The following is a 25,206-nucleotide window of genomic DNA, read 5'->3' as shown; positions in this document are numbered from 1 at the left end:
AGAGAGGCATGTTAGGCCCTCAGACTGATAAAACTAGGAAATGGGCAATACTTAACTGTTGGTGAGATTCTGCCTTTCTTGTGAATCTATTTTCCTCTTTCAATGATGTTTTCTAATTATTTCACATGCTCTCTTGCTGATCTTCTCTTTTGCATATTCCATTCCTATTAATCCTTTTTAAAGGATTAACTATATCTAAAATATCAGACCATAATTTCTATTACAACTTCTTAGAGAATAGTAGATCATTTGTCTTAACCTAAACTCTTAGGAAAAATGCATATTTTTTTAATACATATTTTCTGTTATGGTCTATTCTTAAAATGTATTTTTTACAGTTATCCTTTTTCTATTAAAAACTTCTTGATGGGGCCTGGCGTGGTGGCTCATGCCTGTAACCCCAGCACCTTGGGAGGCCGAGGAGGGCAGATCACGAGGTCAGCAGATCGAGACCATCCTGGCTAACATGGTGAAGCCCCCTCTCTACTAAAAACACAAAAAATTAGCCAGGCGTGTTGGCAGGCGCCTGTAGTCCCAGCTACTCGGGAGGCTGAGGCAGGAGAATGGCGTGAACCCGCGAGGTGGAGCTTGCAGTGAGCCGAGATCGTGCCACTACACTCCAGGCTGGGTGACAGAGCGAGACTCTGCCTCAAAAAAAACCCCAAAAAACAAAAAAAAACTTCTTGATGATATGGCTATGTTCTGATGGTATTGTGATGTACCAGCAGTATGGAAATGCTGTTACGGTTGGTAGTGCTGTAATGGTGTGATGATGTGTTGTGACTGGCGGTGCAGTGATGGTTGGGGTTGCAGTGATGGTTGGTGATGATGGTGTGAAAATTCATTCATTGCTGCCATAGTCAATCAGTGCTGTGAATGACTATAAATGGCTGGCTATAAATGACTGGGTACCAGCCCTGTATGTAACATTCAGAATTGTGAAGATAATAATAAATGGGTTAAATTAACTTTATTTTAAAATTATCTAATCAATTTCATAGATATTTGCCATCAAGAGGAATATTTTGCACATGTACATAAATATAAACTAGGAAGAGAAAAGCATAGCAGTAGGAAGCTGATAGCATAGAGGAATATCTTCCATAGAGCTCTTTAATTCACTTTCTTTGGTTTCTGAAGATTCCGGTCCTGATGTCTGAATTTACCATAGCCCACCTGTATATCAAAATATTCACTGCTAACAAACAAAAGCCCATTTAAAAATTATTATTTTTTTATACATATATTTACTGAAATGGGTATCCAATGCAACTAGTGATTCCACTGCAATAATTGGCAATTAAAATCAATGAAACTATATTGGTTGTATATAGTCTCTGATTTATTGTATTAACTTATCCTATTAAGATAAACCCAGATGTTTTCAAATGACTGAAAATGACATCTTGACATCTACTTAATAAATACATGTGGTCCTATGATATATTTATATCTAATTAAAGATTTTCTAACAGTTCAACTTTAAAAATTGCTTATTTCTTGTGGATTTTAAATTACATTTTTATACCAATCCTTACTAGGTAATTTTGTTTTGACTTTTTAGAAATTTTTATTTCCATAGGTTTTTGGGGAACAGGTGGTATTTGGTTGCATAAGTCAGTTCTTTAGTGGTGATTTGTGAGATTTTGGTGCACCCATCACCTGAGTAGCATACACTAAACCCAATTTGTAGTCTTTTATCCCTCACCCCTCTCCCACCCTTTCCCCCAAGTCTCCAAAGACCATTGTATCATTCTTATGCCTTTGCATACTCATAGCTTAGCTCCCACTTATGAGTGAGAGCACACAATGTTTGGTTTTCTATTCCTGAGTTACTTCACTTAGAGTAATATTCTCCAGTTCCATCCAGGTTGCTGCGAATGCCATTAATACATTCATTTTTATGGCTGAGTAGTAGTCTGTGTGTGTGTGTATCTGTGTGTGTATACACAGAAATATACATATATATATATATATATATACACCACAATTTCTTTATCTGCTTGTTGATTGATGGGCATTTGGGCTGGTTCCATATTTTCGCAGTGTGAATTGTGCTGCTATAAACATGCATGTACAAGTATCTTTTTCATATAATCACTTCTTTTCCTCTGGATAGATACCCACCAGTGGGATTGTTGAACAAATTGTAGTTCTACTTTTAGTTATTTAAGGAATCTCCACACTGTTTTCCATAGTGGTTGTACTAGTTTACATTCCCACCATTAGGAGATTTGGTTTCCTAATCACCACATCCATGCCAACATCTACTGCTTTTTTTTTTATTATGGCCATTCTTGTAGGAGTAAGGCAGTATCACATTATGGTTTTGATTTGCATTTTTAAAATTTTTATAAACTTTCAGGCTTGATGTATTCCAACTCTAGAAATGTCCTAAATTCAGAAAACATGGCTTTCAAAACTGTCTCCCTCTCTGTGTGTGTAGGGTTAGGTACACACACACACACACACAAACACACACAAATATGTATTTACTATATCCATATTCCATCAGAAGCTATCTGCAGCTCATACGAGGGCCAAGTGAAAATGTGGCATATAGCTTCTGAATTTGTCTCCCCTTGGTATAAATCTTGTGTCCCAGAACTTAACATTCTAGGTAATCCCAATTATTGTCATTAAAACAAACAAAGAGCAAACACACACTCCTGAGATTTTAATATAGCAATGCACACACTATTGTTCATGTCTCTTCAATTCAATAGGAGGCCAGATACGGAGAAAGAACATTGCCAGATTTCCTTGGACCCAAGCCCTGACAGTAGTTACTGGAGCTAGTCCAACTCATCCCACACGGGCCCTGCCTCTTCCCATGTTCCCTCAGCTCCATTTCTCGTTTCCACCTCACTGACTCCTTGTCTTTTGGCTTTTCCCTTTAGAGTTCGAAATTCAAGCTGTCAGGTCTAATCATGACATCTGCCTACTGTGTATACAAAGGAAAAGGAAATGCCAGTGGGGACTGCCATTTCAGTTTACCACCATGATACCTCCTCTTGGAATCTGCAGAATTTATGCACAATAGAGCAAAAAATGCAAAGCAAAGCGTTCATTTTATAAGTTCACTCTGTATGTGCATGACATTTTGTCTTAGCTTTTAAGATGAAGAAGTTAGTGCAGTCATTATCATATATTTTTGCTCATCCTAGAAACTTAAGGGATGCTTGATGCATTGAATTATTAAATAGAACTTTAAAGGGCATTAGCTGATCAAAAGGATGAACATATTCAGAATGAGCCACTTTAGCCAAAAATAGGAACTAAGGTGATGAGATAGATTTTATAGTGACCTACAGATACATGTAAGAAGACAGACTATTAATGTAATGAATATAAATCATGCGATATGATACTGAAATTAAATTTGAGCTACAGAAATGTAGAGTGACCATATCTTAGTGGAGTGAATGTGGCTCAAGGGACATAAGAATTCAAAATGAAACATTACAGAATACCTCTGGAGAGTTTATGAAAAACATTTCGAGTGTGATTCTTTGTCTCATGAGTTCAGGGATGGTTTCTTTCACTCAGATCAAACGTTGGGAAGAACAGAACTGTAGTTTGCTAATAGACGTGGCATTTATAGTTTTGCACTGGTAACTTGTGTTTCATGGGATCATCCTTTTTGTGCCACTTCTAATATACTGCATGAGTATATTTTATGGTGAATGTTGGTTGTCTTCATGTAAGTTATTTTCTGTTAAAAAATTGGGCTGGGCACAGTGGCTCATGCCTATAATCCCAACACTTTGGGAGGCCGAGGAGGGCAGATCACGAGGTCAGGAGATCAAGACCATCCTGGCTAACACGGTGAAAGCCTGTCTCTACTAAAAATACAAAAAATTAGCCGGGCGAGGTGGTGTGCGCCTGTAATCCCTTTTTTTACCTATACAAGAATAGCAATTGTTCTAATAGACTTCTCGACATCAACGATCTAGGCAATAATCTAGGAAGTGGAGTGACAATACCTTTCGGATTACTGAGGGACAAAAAATGTCAAGCTCCAGTCCATACTCAGCTATATTATCATTCAACAAAGAACACAAAATAAATATATATTCAGACATGTAGGGCCAATAGAGTTTCCAAACCACAGATTCTCGCTAAAAGTAATACAAAAGGTAAACTTCAGTAAAAAGCAAATAAATACAGACAGAAGATTTTGGATTGAATGTCTGTTCCATGCCAGAGAAGAAAGTGAACTGAAAAATGATTTTTAAAATGTTTACCAAATTTAATTAATTTGTGATCATGAAAATACTAATGTTTCACATAAAAATGAGAAGAAATTAAAAGACAAAGAGCAAAGTTGAAATATACCAAGATCCTGGCTGGGCGTGGTGGCTCACATCTGTAATTCTAGGACTTTGGGAGGCAGAGGCAGGTGGATCACTTGAGCTCAGGAGTTTGAGACTAGCCTGGGCAATGTGGGCAAAACCCTGTCTCTACCAAAAATACAAAAACTTAGCTGGGTGTGGTGGCACGCCATCTGTGGTCCCAGTTACTTGAGAGGCTGGGGTGGGAGGACTGCTTGAGCCTAGGAGTTCAAGGCTGCTGTGAGCATGAGCGCAGGAGGCAGAGGCTGCAGTGAGTCCTGAAGGTGACCGCACCACTGCACTCCAGCCTGGGTGACAGAATAAGACTTGTCTGAGAAACAAACAAAAACCCCCCTCCAAGATCCTTGTAGTTTTGGCAGAAGGTTAGAGATATTGAATAATGTCATACTTTGTTAGCAAAATATACAGTTAATACATATTTATATAAATTATAAAATTATAAATTATGTTTAACTATAAATATTATAAATATATAATTTTAAGTATTATAATTATATAATAAAATTATATAATTTCATTCAACAAATTATAAATTATATAATTATATAATTTATATAAATTATAAAAATATATAATTAATACATATTTATCTTAGAGAAAAGCTCAAATTTTTCTCTGAGAGGTTGAATAAACTATCCTATGAACGGAATGACCAGGAGGAAATCAGTAACAGGAAATGAACAAATGAACAATGGTGAGAATTATAAAGTAGGCATAACTATAATGAGCAGAGAGATGTTTTAAAACAAGAAAAGTTTGAAACTACCAATGAAATAAGAGATATGTAGAAAAACATACCTTCCATGCATTATCTTAAGAAAAAGCTATCTTTTTTTAAAAAAAAAAAACTTAAACCAACAACTTTTAAAGCAAATAAATTTTTATTTTAGTCTCTAATTAAATTCCTCCAGATGACAAGACTAGATATTTTTACAGGTAACTTCTAACAAAACATTAAGGCAAATTATTCAGAGAACATAGCAAAAAAATAATAATGCAATCTATTTTATAAAGTGAATGCAATTCTATTAACAACTTTAGACAAGGAAAATTAAAATGTAGATCAATTTTACTTATGAATATGTTTTAAACTCACCAGAAACACAGAAAAGAATAGCAATATGGTAGTATTTAAAGGAAATACAGCATGGGCAGGTGAAAGTTACCACAGGAATGCAAAATTGGTATAGCAATAGAAAAAACATCCTTGAGATTGTTCACCTTAGTAGGGTGAACGACAATATGCTCAGCACAATAAATGCAGAAAAAGCATTCCAAAATTTGGCTCATATTTATGGTAATAATCCTTAGTAAAGTGGAATTTTTTTTAACTTTAATATCTATTAAAAGTAGCTATTTTGTGGTAAAAAATTAGATGCATTCTCATTCTATTTAGGAATCATCCCTAGCACTTAGTATTGCTCTAGAGGTTTTAATCAGATCTAAGACATTTGAATTGGAAAGGAAGATGCAAAACGTTTGGTATTTGAAAACAGTAGAGAATTTTTGTAAGATGGAGAAAAATAATATAGTAAAACAATAGATATTCATATTAACAAAAACCCTATATGATATTGGGAATACATTTAACATAAGTTGTTCAAGATCTTTTTAGGAAAAAGCTATACAAAGTTTATAAAAAGGACAAAGAAAATCAGAATAAATGGAGATGTATATCCTTTTGCTAAATGGGAAAAGCAAATACAAAAATGTCAATTGTACTCAGATTAATTTAAAGATTCAATGTCATTCTACTCCAGTTAGTAATGGGCATTTGAAAATAAAAGGTGACCCTACTTCACATGGAAGAGAAAAATATCCAAGAGAATTCTAAATAAGATAAAAGAGGAGGAAAAGGAGAAAATAGAGAAGATGAAGTCACCTTACCATATCTAATAGTTTTTATAATGCTAAAAGCATAAGTGGTAATTAAAATAATATTTTCCGGGGATAGAAAATTGATAAGGAGAGGATCAGAAGCCATGTAAATTTGGAGCATAATATATAATACTGGTGACACTATTAATCATTCAGGGAATCATTCAGGGAATAATGGACTAGTCAATAAATAAGAGCTTATACCAGGACCTTATAAAATTAATTCCATATGGTTAAAGTTTAAGTAAGAAAAACAAATCTTCAAATATTTAGATGATAGTGTAGAATTACATTTCTATGACCTTGGATTAGGAAAAGTTATTTTTTCACTTTTTTTTGTTTGTTTGTTTCATTAAGACACAAAAGCAAACACCTACAAGAAAAAATTAATATATTTTACAAGAATAAGTTATTAAAATTGTGTACATCCAAAGATACTATAAAGTGCAAAAACAAATATCTAGAACAATGTATTTGCAATACATATAATTGAAAATGCATATATAATTATATAATTATATAATATACATATAGTTGTAAAAGAATATGTAGTACATACATAGTACACAGATTATCTATCTATCTATCTATCTATCTATCTATCTATCTATCTATCTACCTACCTACCTACCTACCTACCTACATACCTATCTACATTTACTGTAGCGTTATCTGCAATGGCAAATATTGGAAAACACCTAAGTGTCTATAATTTAGAGAACATATTTTAGTGTGTCTATAAGATGTGATACTATATAACAGTCAAAAAGTGGAAAATAGAGTTACTTATTTGGCATTGGTTGCAAGAAAACTCACAACCAAATACCTAGCCTGAAAAAAATTTAAAAGATTCTGTGGTTTGTCTTATATATGCTAATCTTACACATAGCTTTAAATTTTCCTGCACCTATTTTATTTCTTGGGATCACATTGGAAGGAAGTAACAGTAGAAACAGGGGCCCAGGTAAAACACTGCTATAGCCGTCTTAGCAATGGATGAAGATGGCCAATCAGAGGGGTAGCAGGCAAGGAGAATGACGTTGAATCCACAGCCTGTAGGCAAGCTTGGGTACATAAGTTGCAGGGCTTAGCGCAAAAATAAAAATGTGAGGCCCCTTGTTCAAGAATTTAAAAGTTTAGGGTACAAAAAATAGAAAGAATGAATAAAGCCTGTGATTTGATAGCATAATAGGGTGACTACAGTCAATAATAATTTAATTGCAAATTTAAAAATAACTAGAAGAGCGTAATTAGATTGTTTGTAATACAAAGGATAAACGCTTGAGGGGAGGGGTAGCCCATTCTCCGTGATGTGATTATTACACATTGCATGCCTCTATCAAAAGATCTTATGTACCCCATAATATATATATATACCTCCTAGGTACCCACAAGGATAAAAAGTAAAAAAGTCAATCTCTCTCTCAAAAAAAAAATTAAAAGTTGAAAATGGCAATAGCCAAGCATTAAATGAAGCATGAGGGCTTTGTAAGCAAGGATTGTCCCTGTGTGACTCCATGGGTCACGTGCTTGTGAAGCCAGCCTTGGTGCAGAAGACAGAAGGGATATGATGGTACTTGGTTTGTGTCTTGGAAAGTAGGTGAATTGTGGTGCAAATATTGCCCTGTAACAGAGGGGGTCGAGCAGAGCGCCTACAGTGGGAAACTTGAGAACACTGACATTTCAGGGGTTGGCAGAGGAAGAGAACCTGTAAGGTAACAGGTAATGACACTCACTATGGAAAGAAGACAACCAAGAGAGCATGGTACCATGGACGCCAAGAGAAGAGAATTGTTCTCTGAGGAAGGCCTGGTCAACAGTCTTCAGAGATGGCTAAGCCATGCAGTGAATGATTAAGTCATTAGATTAACATTTAAAAGGTATGTGAGAACTTTGAGGAATAACTGTTTTAGTGGAGCACTGGAAACCAAAGCAAAATTGCATCAGATCGAGGAGTCAGCTGGAGGTGTGAATGCAACAGGAGGAGAGAACAACTGAGAATGCATTTAAATTGGCTTGGCTGTGAAGGAAAGGACAGAGATAGGCCAATGGTGGGAGGGGAATGTTGGGCCAAAGAAAAGTTTGTTTTTGTTTTTCAAGATGACAGAGGCATACAACATACTAACATGTGCACAGGACATGGTGAGTGGAGAGGGAGAGCTGAAAATCCAGAGGAAGTGGAGGAAATACTTGGTAGAGGGAGAGTCCTGAAGGAGGCAGGAGAGTCCAATGAGCAGGTAGCGGAGTCGTGTTTAGAAGAAGTCTCTTCTCCTGCATTTTTGGAGGAACAAAGCAAGAGAGCACTGGTGTGGGCCAAGTCTGTTCGTTAATTTACAAACAGGAAGCTGCAATGGTTTCCATCTCACTTCCATTTTCTCTGTGAAGTGGTAAGGCTATTTGTGGGAATGATAAGGGAAGAGGAATGGTCACAGGCTTATAGGTGTGGAGAGTTTCCCTTGAGCATGGGAGGAAATGATGACTAGGAATTCCAAATGGAATCAAGGGCCCAGGGGAGGAATAGGACTGTGGATCTGAAAAAATATCTTCCTGTGTGTTTGTGTGATTTTTCTCCAATCACGCTCCCATACCAAGTGTGTGCAGGGAAGAGGTACAGCTGAACTGATCCCAAAATATGGATTCACCATGTGGAGGGAAAGAGATGGACAATGGCTACAGGATTTGGGTATTGGCATGCGTATGGTTGAAGTAGTAAGACTTGGAGTTCGAGCTGAATAGGAAAAAAAGTGAATACAGTAAGAAACACATGGGAGTGAGGCAGAGGCTTATGGAGTCATTGAGAGATGGAAGATTTCACATAGTCAGAATTGGTGTGAAAATGCAGAAGGGAGGAATAGAGAGAAAGTGGGAGGGAAAAGAAACTGTGGCCACAGGGACTTTGTTGGAGTTGGACCATCAGGGTGATGGCCAGAGCCAGACCAGGCCATGGTTTCCATGAGTAGGATGAACACAAGGCCAACAGGCTCAAGCCTCTCACAAAGCCTGGAGCGGAAGGAGGGGAGGCCATGACCCGGGTGGCCATGTATTTGAGGAATGAAAGACGTAGCCAGGAGACTGGTCACTCCCAGAAGCAAGGGGAGGGAGTTGATAACACAGTTGAGTAGTAGAAGCATCGAAAAAGAAATGATTTGTGCAAGAGAGCAGAAGAATAACAGCTTGGAAACAAACATTAAGGACGTGTTGTCCTGAAGGGTGCAGTGTGGCGGGACACGCAACCTCTGCAAAAAGAACCATCAGAGCATCCAGCAGAGCCTCACTGAAGAGAGGAAAGCCTGTGCTCGCTAGCACAGTTACAGTACACCCCGGACTGAGGATCAGTGGCAGGAGGGGCGAGCACAACTTCTCTGATAGTCTGGCTGAATGCAGAACTCAGATGGAAAGTAGGCTCAGGAATGTAAATAAGAACTCTTCTTGAGATAAGCCGATATAAATATCCTTTTTCTGAAATGAGAGTGTGATAGCCACAATGGTTTTGATATTATTCTACACAATCCCTCTCTGGAGTTTTGGTATGGTAGTTACACGTTGAGTTAATTTAAGAAGCTGCCGAATTGTTTGCCAGAGTGACTGTCCCATTCTACTTGCCCACTAGCAATGTCCACATCACCCACTTTCTCTGCATCCTCACTAGTATTTGGCAATGTCGCAATTTTTTATTTTAGACGTTTTAATAGGTGTGTAGTGGAAAGGCAGAGGAGCTAGAAGGGCTAAAGCAATTTTGAAAGAGAAAAAATAAAAGGCATAAGGCTGCCTGGTTTCAAAATTTATTATTCAATGAGAGTAATCAAGACTGTGGTATTGGCAGAGTTAGACGCATAGACTAATGGAACAGAGGAGGGACCTCAGAAAGACCTACACAGATATGCCTGACCGGTCTTCGACAAAGATGCAAAAGCAATTCATTGGAGGAAAGATAGTCCTTCATCAAATGACGCTGGGACAATCAAACATTCCAGACCCAATCTTCACACCTCATACAAAAAATTAGCTCTAACTAATCATTTCATTTGAAACTTTTAGAAAAAAAAGGGAGAAAATCTTTGAGACCTAAAGCGAGGCAAAGAATTCTTGGAGGAAAAACTGACAAACTAGTCTTCGTTAAAATCAAAAAGTTTTGCTTTGCAAAGGATCCTTTAAGAGGGTGAAAAGACAAGTTACAGATTTGGGAGAAAAAATTTGCAAACTAAAAATCTGACAAAGGACAGGTGTCTATAATATATACAGAAATCTCAAAACTGAACAGCAAAAACAGAAACAATTCCATTAGAAAATAGCGAAGGCTGGGAATTGGTGGCTCCGATGTCTCCCCATAGTCAGAAGTGTGGTGCTATCCACCTTAGCTTAGTACACAGGACAAAGGGATTGCTTTTACCCATCCACTGATTAATCCCAAACTTTGTAATGTGGAACACCCACAGAGACACTGCTTTGGAGAAAAGGTCTGGAAGGATAGAAAGAACTCCAGTATGAGGGAACACAACTGCTAAACTAATTAGAACTTAGAATTCTAATTCTAAATTCAAATTAAGAGTTGAGGAAACACCAGAATCTTTTAATTTTGCATTTCGGATCCTCAAGCATTTCTAGATAGTGCAGAAGCTAAAGATACCAATGAGAGGCTAGCAGACCACTAAGGGGCCACTGTTCGTGCACCAAGGGGCTGCTAAGATGTGCCTCTTTTGGACCCCATTTCCCAGGTGCTTGGTGTCCAGTGGTGAACTACACATTGTAACTTGTGTATCTGAATTGAGCTTGATTATTATTGCATTATAAAGCAAGATGCAGGAGTATTTTTGGTCACTTGAGGCTTGGGCTTTCTTAAACATGCAGTTAAGAACAATATTGTCCTTGGTCCACCTTCTGTTATTTCTTTTATGTTGATTCTATAGAGGTGAAGAGTGTTCAGAAACTTTATGGAATAAAATCTTGGCTGTCTAAAACCAAGACTTCCCCAAATTTAACATTATTTCAAAATCTCTTGAGGAAGAAGATAGCTATCCATTTCTCGAGTATGAGAGTACCCTTTATCTTTGCTTATTTACCAGTGTGGAGGCTTCATAAATGAACTCCTAACAATGACCTTGCTACTCAGCTTAATATTCTGCTTCAATTCTTGAGTCAATTGCTAACAGATAAATACATTTTATTGTCACAGACCAATGAACTTATTGTTAAACTCTTGAGTAAAAACAAGATTTTGTGTTTTGTTTTTATTTTTCAACACAGCTTTTATCGGTAGTCATGATAGCGCATTAGATACTTAACATATATGTGCTTATGTTTCTCTTGTTTGAAAGCAGAATGAGTTTTTGAAACATAGAAATAAACCCCTACATTAAAGATAAAACCACTCAATTTAATGAGAGTTTATCCAAGGTGAAAAACCAGAAGATTGGATGCATTAAAAGTAACTTTAAAAGGAGTCAAAAATATTCTTTTGCATAGTGAGGTTTAAGAGAGAAGCTATAACTGATGTTAGCAGGGTTTTCTACTTCTGAAACACAGCTCATTCCATTAACCCTATTTATGTCTACATTTTGTCAAACACACCTTACAATTACTAAGTCCAGGCAGTCATGGAGTTGAGCTATTGTCAGCTTCCTTGGTCTCCCTTGTAGTCATCAGTAATTGTAAAACATAGAAAATGCTTCTGTTGGCTGCGATTCTTACCAAGGAAGAGACTGTGAAGACAGCTGTACATAGCAGATGAATTGGTAACTTAATGAGACCAGAATGTTATAACAAGTTTAGAAGTGAACATTCTTGAGAGGAAAAGTAGCTCAAGTTTGTGATAGGAATCCCCCAATTAGTAATTTAAACAGAGAAGCTCAGTTAATTATAGTATATTAATAAAACCATGAGGTAATCTTTAAATTCTGAACTCACTTTCCTGCAATATTATGGAAGAATGTGTCTTATCCTTTCTTGTGTGTTTTTATAAGAACTAGTTTGAACTAATCCTGTACAGAAAATCCACCTCCATCTGAAAAGCAAGGTTCTTTCTGTTGCTGAACATATCAGATTTCTGACAATGAATCCATTGTTCAAGATAGAAAATATTTTCATAATAAACCTGCAAGAAGTATTCAAGATGTATAAACTTGTTCACATATATGAGAACAAAGTGATCTTTTATCAGTACTTCTGATGGCACTATTACACATTTAAAATATCTGCATTGTGCTTATACCATATTCACCTGTCTAATTATGTGTTGTAAGCAATTTTTAAAACAGTAATTGTCATTGTAAAAGCTGTGCACTTCATTTTCTAAGAATTAAATCAGCCTAAAAACCTATGACCCGTGGATTATCCAGTAAAATGCAAGAGAGAAGCAGAGAAATTTGAACCTGTCATTCCAATTAAAAAGGAATTTATAGTCCAAACTAGCATTCATAATTTCAGAGAAAATATAAAAAAATAGGGCCAGGCAAATAGGCTCACTTATTTTGTCCAGTTGTTCAGGGACAGTTCAGTTTAATGGTCATTTCATTTATTTATTCAGCTCTTCTACCATTCATTCGTAAGTTACTTGCTAATTCCTTGGGGGACAGTAATGAAGACAGTAGCGAGTAAAGAGTAGGGAAAACGGCCCTAGAGTACCTTGAGTAATTTGGTGGAGGAAGCACAAGGAAGTGCCTTGTGCACTTCCACGGGAACTCATGAATGGAATTAAGCCAATTCAGAAGGTCAGGGAGGGAGGTCTCTGAGGAAAATGTGTTTAAGTATGAATGGATGAGATTGTTTCGCATCTGAAATGGAATCGATTATGGATTTCCATGTGAAATGTCTTGGTGTAAATCTGAAGATACTGATGTGACCAGAGTAATTTAACAACCGACTAGCCCAGATCCCTTGAGGACAGGACCATGTGCTGTGCGTCTTTGTGTTTTTGGCACCCAGCAGTCTGCCAAGAGTGTGGTGCACACACAGTACATGCTATTGAAATAATTAATAAACAAAAGCACTGCCCAGTTTGTTGCTTTTGGAAAACATGCCAATTTAGGTAACATATATTTTCAATTTTCGATAAAGTTTTTTTTTTTTTTTTTTTAGATGGAGTCTGGCTCTGTCACCCAGGCTGGAGTGCAGTGGCCCCATCTTGGCTCACTGCAAGCCCTACCTCCTGGGTTCACCCATTCTCCTGCCTCAGCCTTCCAAGTAGCTGGGACTATAGGTACCCACCACCACACCTGGCTAACTTTTTCTTTTTTTTTTTTTTTTTTTTTTTAGTATGGCTTACCATGTTAGCCAGGATGGTCTTGACCTCCTGATCCGCCTGCCTCGGCCTCCCAAAGTGCTGGGATTACAGGCGTGAGCCACCATGCCCGGCCAAAGAGCATGACTTTTGAAAAATCTTATTTTTAAATTTTGTTTTACACTGTATTTCTGATTTACTGGATTTGTTGAAACTTAACATGTCTGTAGACTGATTTGTATTTCCTCAAAGCTAAGTTGGATTTTGATATAAGCAGTTTTGCTACTATCATTGGGTAATACTGGCTTAATCTAGGCAAATACAAACGGATCTGGTTTCTAGAATTGCCTGGACTCCATTTTAAATGTGAAAGTTCTTCTATGCCTTTTTATAATCCTTTTCTTGAATGTTATTTATTTTGATCATGATGCTTAATTCTTACTCAGAACTTGCTAAGTAGAAAAAAATTAAAATTTCTTTTACTTTATGAAAAAGTCAAATATTTCCACTTTTTATGTTTTCTTCTTATGTTTCCCCTTTTCTCTCCAATATTACCATCTGCTTGTTTTATTCCTGTTCCCAGTGATACCCGCAGTGAAATTTCCATCCACAGTCTCTGTTGATTTATGCTCGGCTGTGTTTATTTCTGGCATTGCTAACTTTCTTGATATGTCTGGGACTTGGGCTTATTACACTAACTCTAGGTTCAGGTTTCCTTCTCACAACATTTACTCCACACCTACTTTGAACTTTTCTTAAGATGAGAGCTTAAATTACTAAATACGTTTCTTTCCCACTACAGATTTCAGGGCGGAAAAGAAGTGGTTACAGGGGAGAAAGAGAGTTCAAAATGTTCAAAAATGCCCAACTGTTTTCAAAACTTGGAAGTGAGGACAAGCATTTTTCTTTAATTGAACTTCAGATAGATCAGTCACCCTAGCAGTGGTTACCCTGGGGCATGTTCCCAGCATCCATTAGGCTGGTTGGCATTTGAATTGGTGACGCACTTCTCTCCAAACCCCGATAGATACCTGATGTTTAAATGGGCTTGTGGATTGCAAACCTTGCAAATGTCCTTAGAAGTCACAGAGTGTGCCTGGGTGAAAAGGAGGATCTGCTCATGGGTGGCCAATGTTTGTTTACAACAAAGGCCTGGGCTGGGAGTTTTAGTGGTGGCCAACCACTCACTTTGCAACAGATCACTGATGAAATTTGACTGTGGAACTTTCTTTTTGAATCCAGCTGTTAGTTTACATCCTGAAGGATAAGATTTGATCACTCTGCTAATTTTATCCTCCCTGATATAACTGCAGATGTTATTCAGATTCATAGGCAACTGACCTAAAATTTTACAGTTAATTGTCTCCAGAGATGTCATCTACATATGTGGATATCAGGGACAAGGTGCAGGTGATCACTGTCGAGAATCCTCGTCCAGGCTGCAGCAAGCAAGTATTTGCTATAGAAGAGCAGGTTGCCTTATGACTCAGGTGAACCCTATGGTTTATAAGGAAGATGACTTCTTTAGCCACACAAGTCTTCACTTCAGGAATATTTACAATGCCTCCACAAGGTGGAAAACCTTCAGGTATTATCCCCATATACCTCCGTTCGAGAGAACGATTATCCACATCCTATGATTAAAGGATGTGGATAAGCTTCATACAACGCAGCAGCGGCCAAAACAGCAGCAGCAAAACTTTGACAGTGGAAATAGCTCCAAGTCTGCGGTTTTATTTTTGTTTAGTTAGAGATGGAACGCCACACAGTAAATCTATCAGTTCCAAGTGCCAAATTAATAGAAGTGTTAGTGTGGCATTGAATTAGCAAAATGAGAAGCAGGGAATTGACAAAGAAAATGAATTATCATGCATCTTCTTATAAATTCAATAAGGAGATGCAAGAAATAAATCACCTGAACGGAACAAGGGCCAGATGGTGAATATGCATGTGCACGTGCATGTGTATTTATCATCCTCTGACATGGAGACTTAGCATAAGGTAGGGCTGGGGTGCGGTGGGCCAGGAAATAAGCTTGCAGTTCTTCTCGGTGTCCTTGAGCTTGAGGTAGTACTGCTGCGGTGTGTGCAGCGTGCACTTGGTCTCATCATCCACAAACACCTCCATGGGATCCTGTGTGGACTCCCTGCACACAGGCCAGATCTCCTTGCTGGAAGTGGCGAGGCTGAGGTGGTGGCTACAGTGATGTTTTGTGAATAAAGGAGAATGACCTAAAATGTGAAATGTTGTAATTACTAGTCTTCATCTTGACAGGATTTGCTTCTAGCTATAGCTCTCAAAAACTGGAAGGAGGGAAGAGAGAGATACGAAGATTTTTTCTTCCCTTGGAATACTTGGGTAAAATGACACATTCCAGATACACCAAGGGCCACCTATGTTCACAGAATAGCATCTACTCAAAGCCCATCTGTTGTAGGATTGAGGCTGCTGCTAACGCAAGTTACTTGTGAAATGGAATAACATTTTAGGGTATGTATATAGGCTTTGGGGTCTAAATTTTCTTCCTTTATTCCATAAGCGGTGGTTTTAAAGTCTACCTGTTGCCTGAGTCAATTTCAAGATGTAGCAAGACACAGTCCCTTCCTTCACAAGATGAATATACTATCCAGTGTAAAATATTTGTAATACCACTTGATAAATGCTATGGTGGACAAGCACAGACTTCTGTAGAATCACAATCTAACTCAGGATTAGGGAAATGATGATGTCAGGAAAACCACTCAGAGAAGATCATGTCTGACTCAGTCCCCGTGTGGATTCCTACTCTTCTTCCTGACTTTGAAATGCCAGAGCACTGTGGCACCTAGTCTTTGGTTCTCTTCCCTTTTCTATCTTTATAACCTAAGGCTGAATGAAGACCTATCATTTTAAATTGCATTAATGTACCAAACTCACGTCTCAGCTCTGCCATTGCCCTTGGTGTGGAGCCTCAGAGTTTCACCCGCTCACGTCCTCTGTAGGTGTCTGCAGGTAACACAGATTAAGCCCGTGCCAAACTGACCTTTGGTTTTGTTTGTTTTTTTACTTATATTCTTGTTCCTCCTCTTGTATTCCCAAGTTCACACCATTTACAGTGCTGCGTAGGCCAGAATGCCTAGAAAACACTCTTGACTCCTTGCCCTGCTTATGTTTTAAACAGATCACGTCTCACTATGTCCGTCAGCACCACCCCAATTCAGACACCCAGTCCCCAGAGCAAAATACCTAAATCGTCTTTTAAAGGTCTCCCTGTGTGATGTTGTTGCCACAGGGTTCAAGCTTTGTCCTCTAACCCCTGCAGAGCTAGTAGCAAGATTCCATCTGTACCCTCTACTCATTGGTATGGCAATGACCTTGGGAATTGCATCCTCTCAATTCACAGTCAAAGTAGGAGGGCTTGCAGGATGGTTCCTGTTGACGGGGGTTGCTTTCTGAGAAGTCTCGCCAGCTCCATCCCTGCTTAACTTCTCAGTTTGGCTGTGTATTTTATTTTATTTTATTTTATTTTGAGGCAGAGTCTTGGTCTGTAGCCCAGGCTGGAGTGCAGCGGCGCAATCTCGACTCACTGCAAGCTCTGCCTCCCGGGTTCGCGCCATTCTCCTGCCTCAGCTTCCCAAGTAGCTGGGACTATAGGCGCTGCCACCACGCCCGGCTAATTTTTGCATTTTCCGTAAAGACGGGGTTTCACCGTGTTAGCCAGGATGGTCTCGATCTCCTGACCTCATGATCTGCCCGCCTCTGCCTCCCAAAGTGCTGGGATTACAGGCGTGAGCCACAGTGCCTGGCCATTAGCTGGTAATTCTTATAAGAGATGTAAATAATTAGCAACTGCATCTCCTTGCGGCATGCGGAGGAGAATGAGGAACCAGGGCCCTGCCTCTCTGCTCTCAGCAACACGGCAGAACAGTATGTGGAAAATGAGCTTTTGAATTATGAAGAAGAGCCCCAGGCTTCTCTAGGGAGCGCTCTGGTTCCCCGTAAGAAAGATGTCAAGGGATCCGACATTTCCATCCACAGCTCTGGTTTCTGGGACTTTCTGCTGAAGCTGGAGCTCCTGCGGTCCAGCATGAGTGCATTCTCCAGGCCACCCTGGGCATGGACGTCCTGTGCCAGACCAAGTCCGGGACGGGTAAGACGGTGGTCTTTGTGCTGGCCACAGTGCAGCAGATCCGGCCCGTCAACTGACAGGGGACAGTCCTGATCACATGCCACACAGGGGCACTGGCCTTCCAGATCAGCAGGGAGTATGAATGAGCACTTCTCCAAGTAGATGCCCAGTGTCAAGGTGTCTGTGTTTTTCGGAGGCCTCTTCATCAAGAAGAATGAAGAACTGTTGACGAACTGTCCCCATGTCATGGTGGGGACCCCGGGTCAGATCGTGGCACCTGTGCAGAACAGGAGCCTCAACCTGAAGAATGTGAAGCACTTTGTGCTGGATAAGATGCTGGGGTGGCTGGACCTGTGGCAGGACATGCCGGTGGCCTCCCACCTGATGTTCCGGCAGAAGCAGTGAGTCGTGTTCAGTGCCACCCTGAGCAAGGAGATCTGGCCTGTGTGCAGGGAGTCCATGCAGGATCCCATGGAGGTGTTTGTGGATGATGAGTGCACGCTGCCTGCACTGCAGCAGTACTACCTCAAGGTCAAGGACACTGAGAAGAACCGCAAGCTTTTCGATCTCCTGGACATGCTGGAATTTAAGCACGTGGCAATCTTCATCAAGCCAGTGCAGCCCTGCAGTCCCCGGCCCAGCTCCTCATGGAGCAGAACTTCCTGGCCATGGCCCACGAGGAACGACTGTCACACTATCAGCAGTCCAGGGATTTCCAGTGGTGGATCCTGGTGGATCAATCTGTTTGCAGTCAGTTGCAACATCCACAGGGATATGGAGGCTTGAGAAGATATTTGGCATAAACCATTGGCTGCAGACATTTTTCTTTATAAAATCTTCGACGGCCTCTGTGCAAATCTGTCGTTAACTTCTCTTCTACTCTTTTGTCATCGTCCACACCATGATCCCATCCACTTCACTGGAGGAATTTACCGAGGCAGCTCCAAGCCTATGTCTCTGCAGGTTTGCTCAAAGTCCCCGTATTCACTTTCAATCACTTCCTAACCATTGTAGGAACTGAGTGATTCAACATCTTCTTAACTATGACATGCCTGAAGACTCAGACACCTACCTCCACCCAGTGGCTCGTGCAGGTTTTTTTGGCACTAAAGGCCTGTCCATCACTTGTGTCTGAGGAGAATGACGCCAAAATCCTCCAGGACATCCAAGACCGGTTTGAAGGTAATGTGACAGAGGTTCTGGAGGAAAGCAGCATCTCCACACATGGTGAGTAGAGTCCTGACTATGGGCCTCGATGGCCTGGAGCGGCCCTGCTGCCCGTGTGTGGCTTCCTGTGTGCCAGCTGGGTCTCTCTTTGGACTGTCCAAAAGCTGCAGATTCGTGTAAGAATATTACTATGAAAAAAAAAAGAAAGATATTTTATAGACATCTCCCCCTTCCCTTTAGGATGTGAGGTTATAAGGGAGGTGAGGAAAGTTTGTTTTGATTGTGCTAAGAAAGAAGCCAATCTTTTGGTTTACCCGAATTTACAAGGATATTATATCATTTTTCCTTTTGAAATGGGTCTTTTTAATACAATGCAGGCCACTTAATCCATGTCTACACAAATGCCAAACATCTGGATGAGAATAAAAAGTTAGTCAAAAATAGATATTTCCAAATAACTGGATGTTTGATCTAAAATAAATCAAATAACCTCTTTTTTTTTTTTTTGCTGTATTTTTCACACTGAAATTGGATGCTTTGTACTTACTTGCTGGATCTGTCAAAGCCTTTTTTAAAAAATGAGTAACTGAAAATTAGGACGAAGCTCTCAGAAATACAATGGGAGTGTCTCTAGGTGACGTGAGGAAAGCTTCTAGAAACATCTTTCCAGTTTTGAGAAGCTCTCTGCCAGTCCTCCAGGCTGAGAAAACTGAGTCAGCCAGGGAGGTTTGAGAGGTTTACTCACCAGTTTCCTAAGCCTCTAACAGGTGCAGGATTACTCTCCTAGTTCTTACTGGAACACACAGAATATCTCCTTTAATCAGCGAGGAGAAAGCACCTACAAAGCGGCCTCCGTGGAAGCCTGGAGGCTTCAGGGAACAAAAGGATAGCGTTATCCTTTGTTATGTGTATTAATTAATATGGAGGGAAAGGCAGGACTACATTTGTTAAAACGGTTTGTGGTAAGTCAGTCAGCCGCTGTGCTGACTGATTTACAGTGGGCAGAAAGCACAGTGGCCTATGACTAACATCCAGGGCTCGGTGTGATTAGATCATAAAACTTTATTGTATGGTTATTTATTTATATTTCTATAAATTAAACAGGCATTTGACCTGAGTGGTATACAGATTTGTAAAAGAAAAAAGAAAAATTACTTATTTTGATAGTGTTTGATCCAGAGGCACAAATTTGATGACCATCACCATGAAATTAGAAGCAGCACAAATTGATTTCTTGCTTGCTCAACTACATATCTTATTTTTTGTTTGATTTTAGGAAACGGATCAAAGCACACACAATAGTTAATTGTTAATATACTTCTTAAAATATGCTAAAAGTTCTTGTTTGTTTAATTCGCTGGTGGGGCAGCAAAGATGATAACGCTTTTTCTGATCTTGCTTCTATATTGTTTGGCGTCTACCAATACATTGTGAGAAACATTGTAGTAGTAGGTAAAACGGTTTTGTACAAAAGTAAGGTTTTTTCCTTATTGTGGATAAGCATCTCTAAGAAATATTATTTATACATACTATTTACCAGAATTAACTGCCTGAATATTTTATATTTGGGATTTTGTTGGTATCCTGGGAGCCCCAGCCCTTATTTTCTCCAGGTGAGTTAGCTCCAGGAGGCAAGGAGATAGTGTTCCCATTACCAGCGATTGGTGTGGGGACTTGGCTGTCTGGGTCAGTATAGGGCCCCAAATCATTCCCATCAGTCACTTGACAGCAAGAGGGAGACAACTTCACTCCTGGTTGCCTTGAAGGTATCCTAGTCTGCCCTAAAGGCAAAACCTATTCTGGCACCAGCCAGGTTGACCTAGGGCAGCCATCCTCACCTCTCAAGTGCTGCCAAAACCACAGAGCACTCAGGAGAGCTTCACACTGCACCTCCACCTCTTCTTAATAAACATCATCATTTCATAGTTACAAGGTGCCATCTATTTACCCAGAGAGATGAATCTGGTGACCATTCAGACCTTACAACTCTGGCTGCTTTGAGGAAGGGTGCCCTCAGTTTCCCTGAGGTCAAGATGTTCTATTGTGACTGAAAGTTAGTGCTGAAGGAGAAGGATGCCAGTGTAAATGTTCACTCATGCCCCTCCACTGCCCCCCTTCTGAGTCTGCAGTCTGCAATGTCAATTATACCACTCTGTATGTATTATACCACTCTGTATGTATTATACCGCTCTGTATGTATTATACCGCTCTGTATGTATTATACCGCTCTGTATGTATTATACCGCTCTGTATGTATTATACCGCTCTGTATGTATTATACCGCTCTGTATGTATTATACCGCTCTGTATGTATTATACCGCTCTGTATGTATTATACCGCTCTGTATGTATTATACCGCTCTGTATGTATTATACCGCTCTGTATGTATTATACCGCTCTGTATGTATTATACCGCTCTGTATGTATTATACCGCTCTGTATGTATTATACCGCTCTGTATGTATTATACCGCTCTGTATGTATTATTATACCGCTCTGTATGTATTATACCGCTCTGTATGTATTATACCGCTCTGTATGTATTATACCGCTCTGTATGTATTATACCGCTCTGTATGTATTATACCGCTCTGTATGTATTATACCGCTCTGTATGTATTATACCGCTCTGTATGTATTATACCGCTCTGTATGTATTATACCGCTCTGTATGTATTATACCGCTCTGTATGTATTATACCGCTCTGTATGTATTATACCGCTCTGTATGTATTATACCGCTCTGTATGTATTATACCGCTCTGTATGTATTATACCGCTCTGTATGTATTATACCGCTCTGTATGTATTATACCGCTCTGTATGTATTATACCGCTCTGTATGTATTATACCACTCTGTATGTATTATACCACTCTGCCTTTGCCTACCCATAGCTTAGCTCTCACTAATGAGAACATATTTGGTTTTTCTCTTACTGAGTTACTTCACTTAGAATAATGGCCTACAGCTCCATCTAAGTTGCTGCAAAAGACATTATTTTATTTTTTATGGCTGTGTGGTATTCCATGGTAATATATATATCACATTTTCTTTATTCAAAAATCAATTGATGTACACTTATGTTGGTCCCACATCTTTGCAACTGTGTACTGTGCTGTAATGAACATATGCATGCAGGTGTTCTTTTGATATGATGATATATTTTTCTTTGGGTAGATACTCACTAGTAAGATTGCTAGATTGAATGGTAGATCTACTTTTAGTTCTTGGAGAAGAAAAACAATTTAGTTATAATGATTCAAAATAATAGCCAAAGGAAAATCATGGTCCAGGAAAACGGAATGACCCTCGGTTTCCTTTTGTCCTCTGGCCCCCCAAAGGTGTTGCTTGTTGGGAAAATAAAATCGCCACAGAGAATCAAACATCTAAACTTCCGGGAAGTCAAACAGTAGTTTGTTAAATAAAGGACTTTCCTGCTCTAAGTAAATATGGTACGAAAAAGCTAACCACCTTTCTTTGGAAGGGCCTTTTGGAATTGACTTTGCTTTTATTAATTTGGACTCGGGCTTGGGTTGAGGCAGCTAAAAGTAGTTGTTATTCTCAATGTTGTTTCTACATGAATCTCTAGTGGAAAAAAAAAAAAACTTTGCATGAATTGATTAAAATAACTGCAAAGGCATTTAAGGCAGGTGGTTTAAAACACAGACCGAGTGGCTTTGCAACAGATTATTCCTGTATGCATGTGCAAAATGGTCACTCCATTGCTAGAAGTACAACAGTGTAGATGAAAAACATCAGTGTATGTGGGGAATCTGAAGACCACCTTCTTTGTTGGCTGTGGCTGAAGGCAGAAATAACTATAATCACTTTTTACTGCCTAAAGATTTTATATAAGCAAACTCCAGCCATAAGCCTTGAAAGTGGGATTGTTTTCTCAGCCTTTTCTCCAACCGCCCTGGACCACTTCTTCTTATGCTTTTTTGCCAAGTTTTCATAGGTTTTGGTAGTTTGGTCTTTGCAGCTCACCAACTGGCATTAGGGAAACACCCTTTACTTTTTAGTGTGGCCTCTGTTGATTATGATTTTGGTGGCAAGGTAGAAAATGAGCATGTATTAACAAATAATAAAAGCACATCTCTCAAGTTCATTTGCACTCTGAAGATGAGATTGTGAAAGGTTAAGCTGTCAAGTAAATGGGAACGCACTGAGATGGCTGGACCTTGTCCAACGGTACCTGTAGCAGCTGTCAACCTAATTAAGCCAGATGTGTGTTGAATGTAAACGGACCTCCCAAGAGGAATAATAACAGATTTCAGGCTCTGGAAAGAGACAAAAGATGGGGGAGGGGATGGGTAGAAGAGAGGTGAGGCTGAGATCTATAGAATGTTTCTGATGTCAGTGTGACTCCTACCTGGAAGACTCTTAGCTCATTAGTGTCACCTGGATTGAACTTGGTTGAAACAGTTCTATGGGTGGGTGAGAAAAGAGGTTTAAGTGAAGTCTGAGTACATTTTCATAGTCAACAAACTGATATTTGCTAAACTCTCTCATCTTCAACACATACACACATGCACGCGCACACACACACACACACACAAAACCTTAGCCTGACTTTAAATCCTTAGTAATTTAAAAAATGACATTTAAGCCATGCCAACTTTGACAGCCCTTCAAGGGAGTATGTGAGCCATGAGCCAAGAAAAGGACACCAACAGGCTTTCAGATGCTCTCAGATTACATGCGATTCACAAATCAGGATGCATGTTGGTTATACTTTCTGCAACCCTACTGACGACTTAAAACAAACATTCTGTAAACCGTAAAATGTGAGGTACAATAGTGTTATGTTAAAAAAACACTGTAACTTCCAGACAATTTTTTCCATTCATGCTATAAAATGTCATATCTCCAAAACAGAAGTGTTTGAGAAGCAGACCTTTAAGCTTAGCCAGGAAAATGCTTCTCAGAAAATTTTCCTTCACGTTGCTGAATTTAGTAACTACCTTGATGAAACCAGTTCTAAGTTGCTATGTCTCTAAGAAAATTATAAGAAACAGCCAGCCCCTTTTGAGAACTTGGTAGCTGCTTAATACTTTGTTTATAGAGAAACTTCATTGATTTTGATTGATTGACATTAAATACTATTTATTAAACAAACATGTATTTACTCTGTGCCAGACACAGTTTTGAGTACTTTGTGAAATTAACTTATTTCATGCTTATAGCAACCGTACAAAGTAGGTACCATTAATAACCCCATTTTACAAAACAACAGAGCCCAAGAAAGATTAAGTGGCTTACTGAGGTCGCACAGTTACATGCCTAATATACAGAAATGTTGATGATCTAGTAGGATCCTCTCTTGTAGGAGGGACCAGAGTAAAGAATGTTGATACAAATCTTTCCAGAATAGCATAGATTCCACTGCAAATGGCAAACTTCTATCTCAGTAGATGGAGATTTTGAGAACAATCAAACAAGTGAGATTAGACCCCAGTGTGATGTGCAACGTTTATGTGGCACACAAGAGAACTGAAAGTCAAGGCTGAGTCTTAAATCTTGCTCAAGTAAAGTGGGCATTATTTAACGTATACACCTCAACTTGACACTTAACTCTTCTTATTTGACAGAGTTAGTGATGGAGGAAATTCACTAAATCATTCATTCATTCTAGGTGCCAGGCACTGTGTTGACTTCTAGAAGAACCACACATGGTACAGACCTTAAGGAACACAGAACCTACATAGTGGATTGAACAGTGTCCTTCCCAAATTCACATCTACCTGGAACCTCAGAATGTGACCTTATTTGGAAATAAGGTCTTTGCAGATATAATTAATTCAGATGAGGTCATACTGGATTACATGGGCCTCACATTCAATGATTTGTGTTCTTTTAAGAGGAGACATTCGCAGAGACAAAGACACACAGGGAAGAAGGCCGTGAAGGCAGAAATTGGAGCGATACATTTGCAAACCAAGGAACGCCTTGGAACAGAGGCATTGTAACCCAAAAGGCATGGAACAGATTCTCCCTCAGAGTCTCCAGATGGAAAATGACCCTGCCAACGCCCTGGCTTCAGACTTCTGGCCTCCAGAACTGTGAAAGAGTAAGTTCCTGTTGCTTTAAGCTGCTCCGTTTGTGGTACTTAGCTATGGCAGCCCCAAGAAACGACAGGTTTGGGTACCAGGAAATGAGGTGCTGCTGTAACAAATGCCTAAAAATATGGAAGTGGGTTTGAGACTGAGTAATGGGCAGAGGCTGGAAGAATTTTGGGGACTATGATAGAGAAAACCCAGACTGCCACAAAGAAAGGATTTGTGGCAATGTGGAGTGAAAAGCAATTCTGGTGAGAATTCAGATGGCTGTGAGGAACAGGGTAGAGAAAGCTTACGGCATCTGAGAGAAAACATGACAGCTTGGCAGAAATATGAATGTTAAACATGCCCCTGGTGAGGTCTCAGAAGGAAATGATGAACATATTATTAGGCACAGAAGGAAAAGCCAGCCTTGTGACA

At 39.4% G+C, this 25,206-nt stretch overlaps 1 pseudogene; it reads left to right on the top strand.

The window, feature by feature from the left end:
* The first annotated feature begins 8,359 nt into the window (after nt 1–8,359).
* Nucleotides 8,360–24,696, top strand: LOC126940805 (ATP-dependent RNA helicase DDX39A-like; annotated as a pseudogene).
* The last annotated feature ends 510 nt before the right edge of the window (nt 24,697–25,206 follow it).

Source organism: Macaca thibetana, chromosome 17, assembly GCF_024542745.1.
Source record: "Macaca thibetana thibetana isolate TM-01 chromosome 17, ASM2454274v1, whole genome shotgun sequence".
Taxonomy (NCBI): Eukaryota; Metazoa; Chordata; class Mammalia; order Primates; family Cercopithecidae; genus Macaca; species Macaca thibetana.
This window is presented reverse-complemented; position numbering and strand designations above follow the sequence as displayed.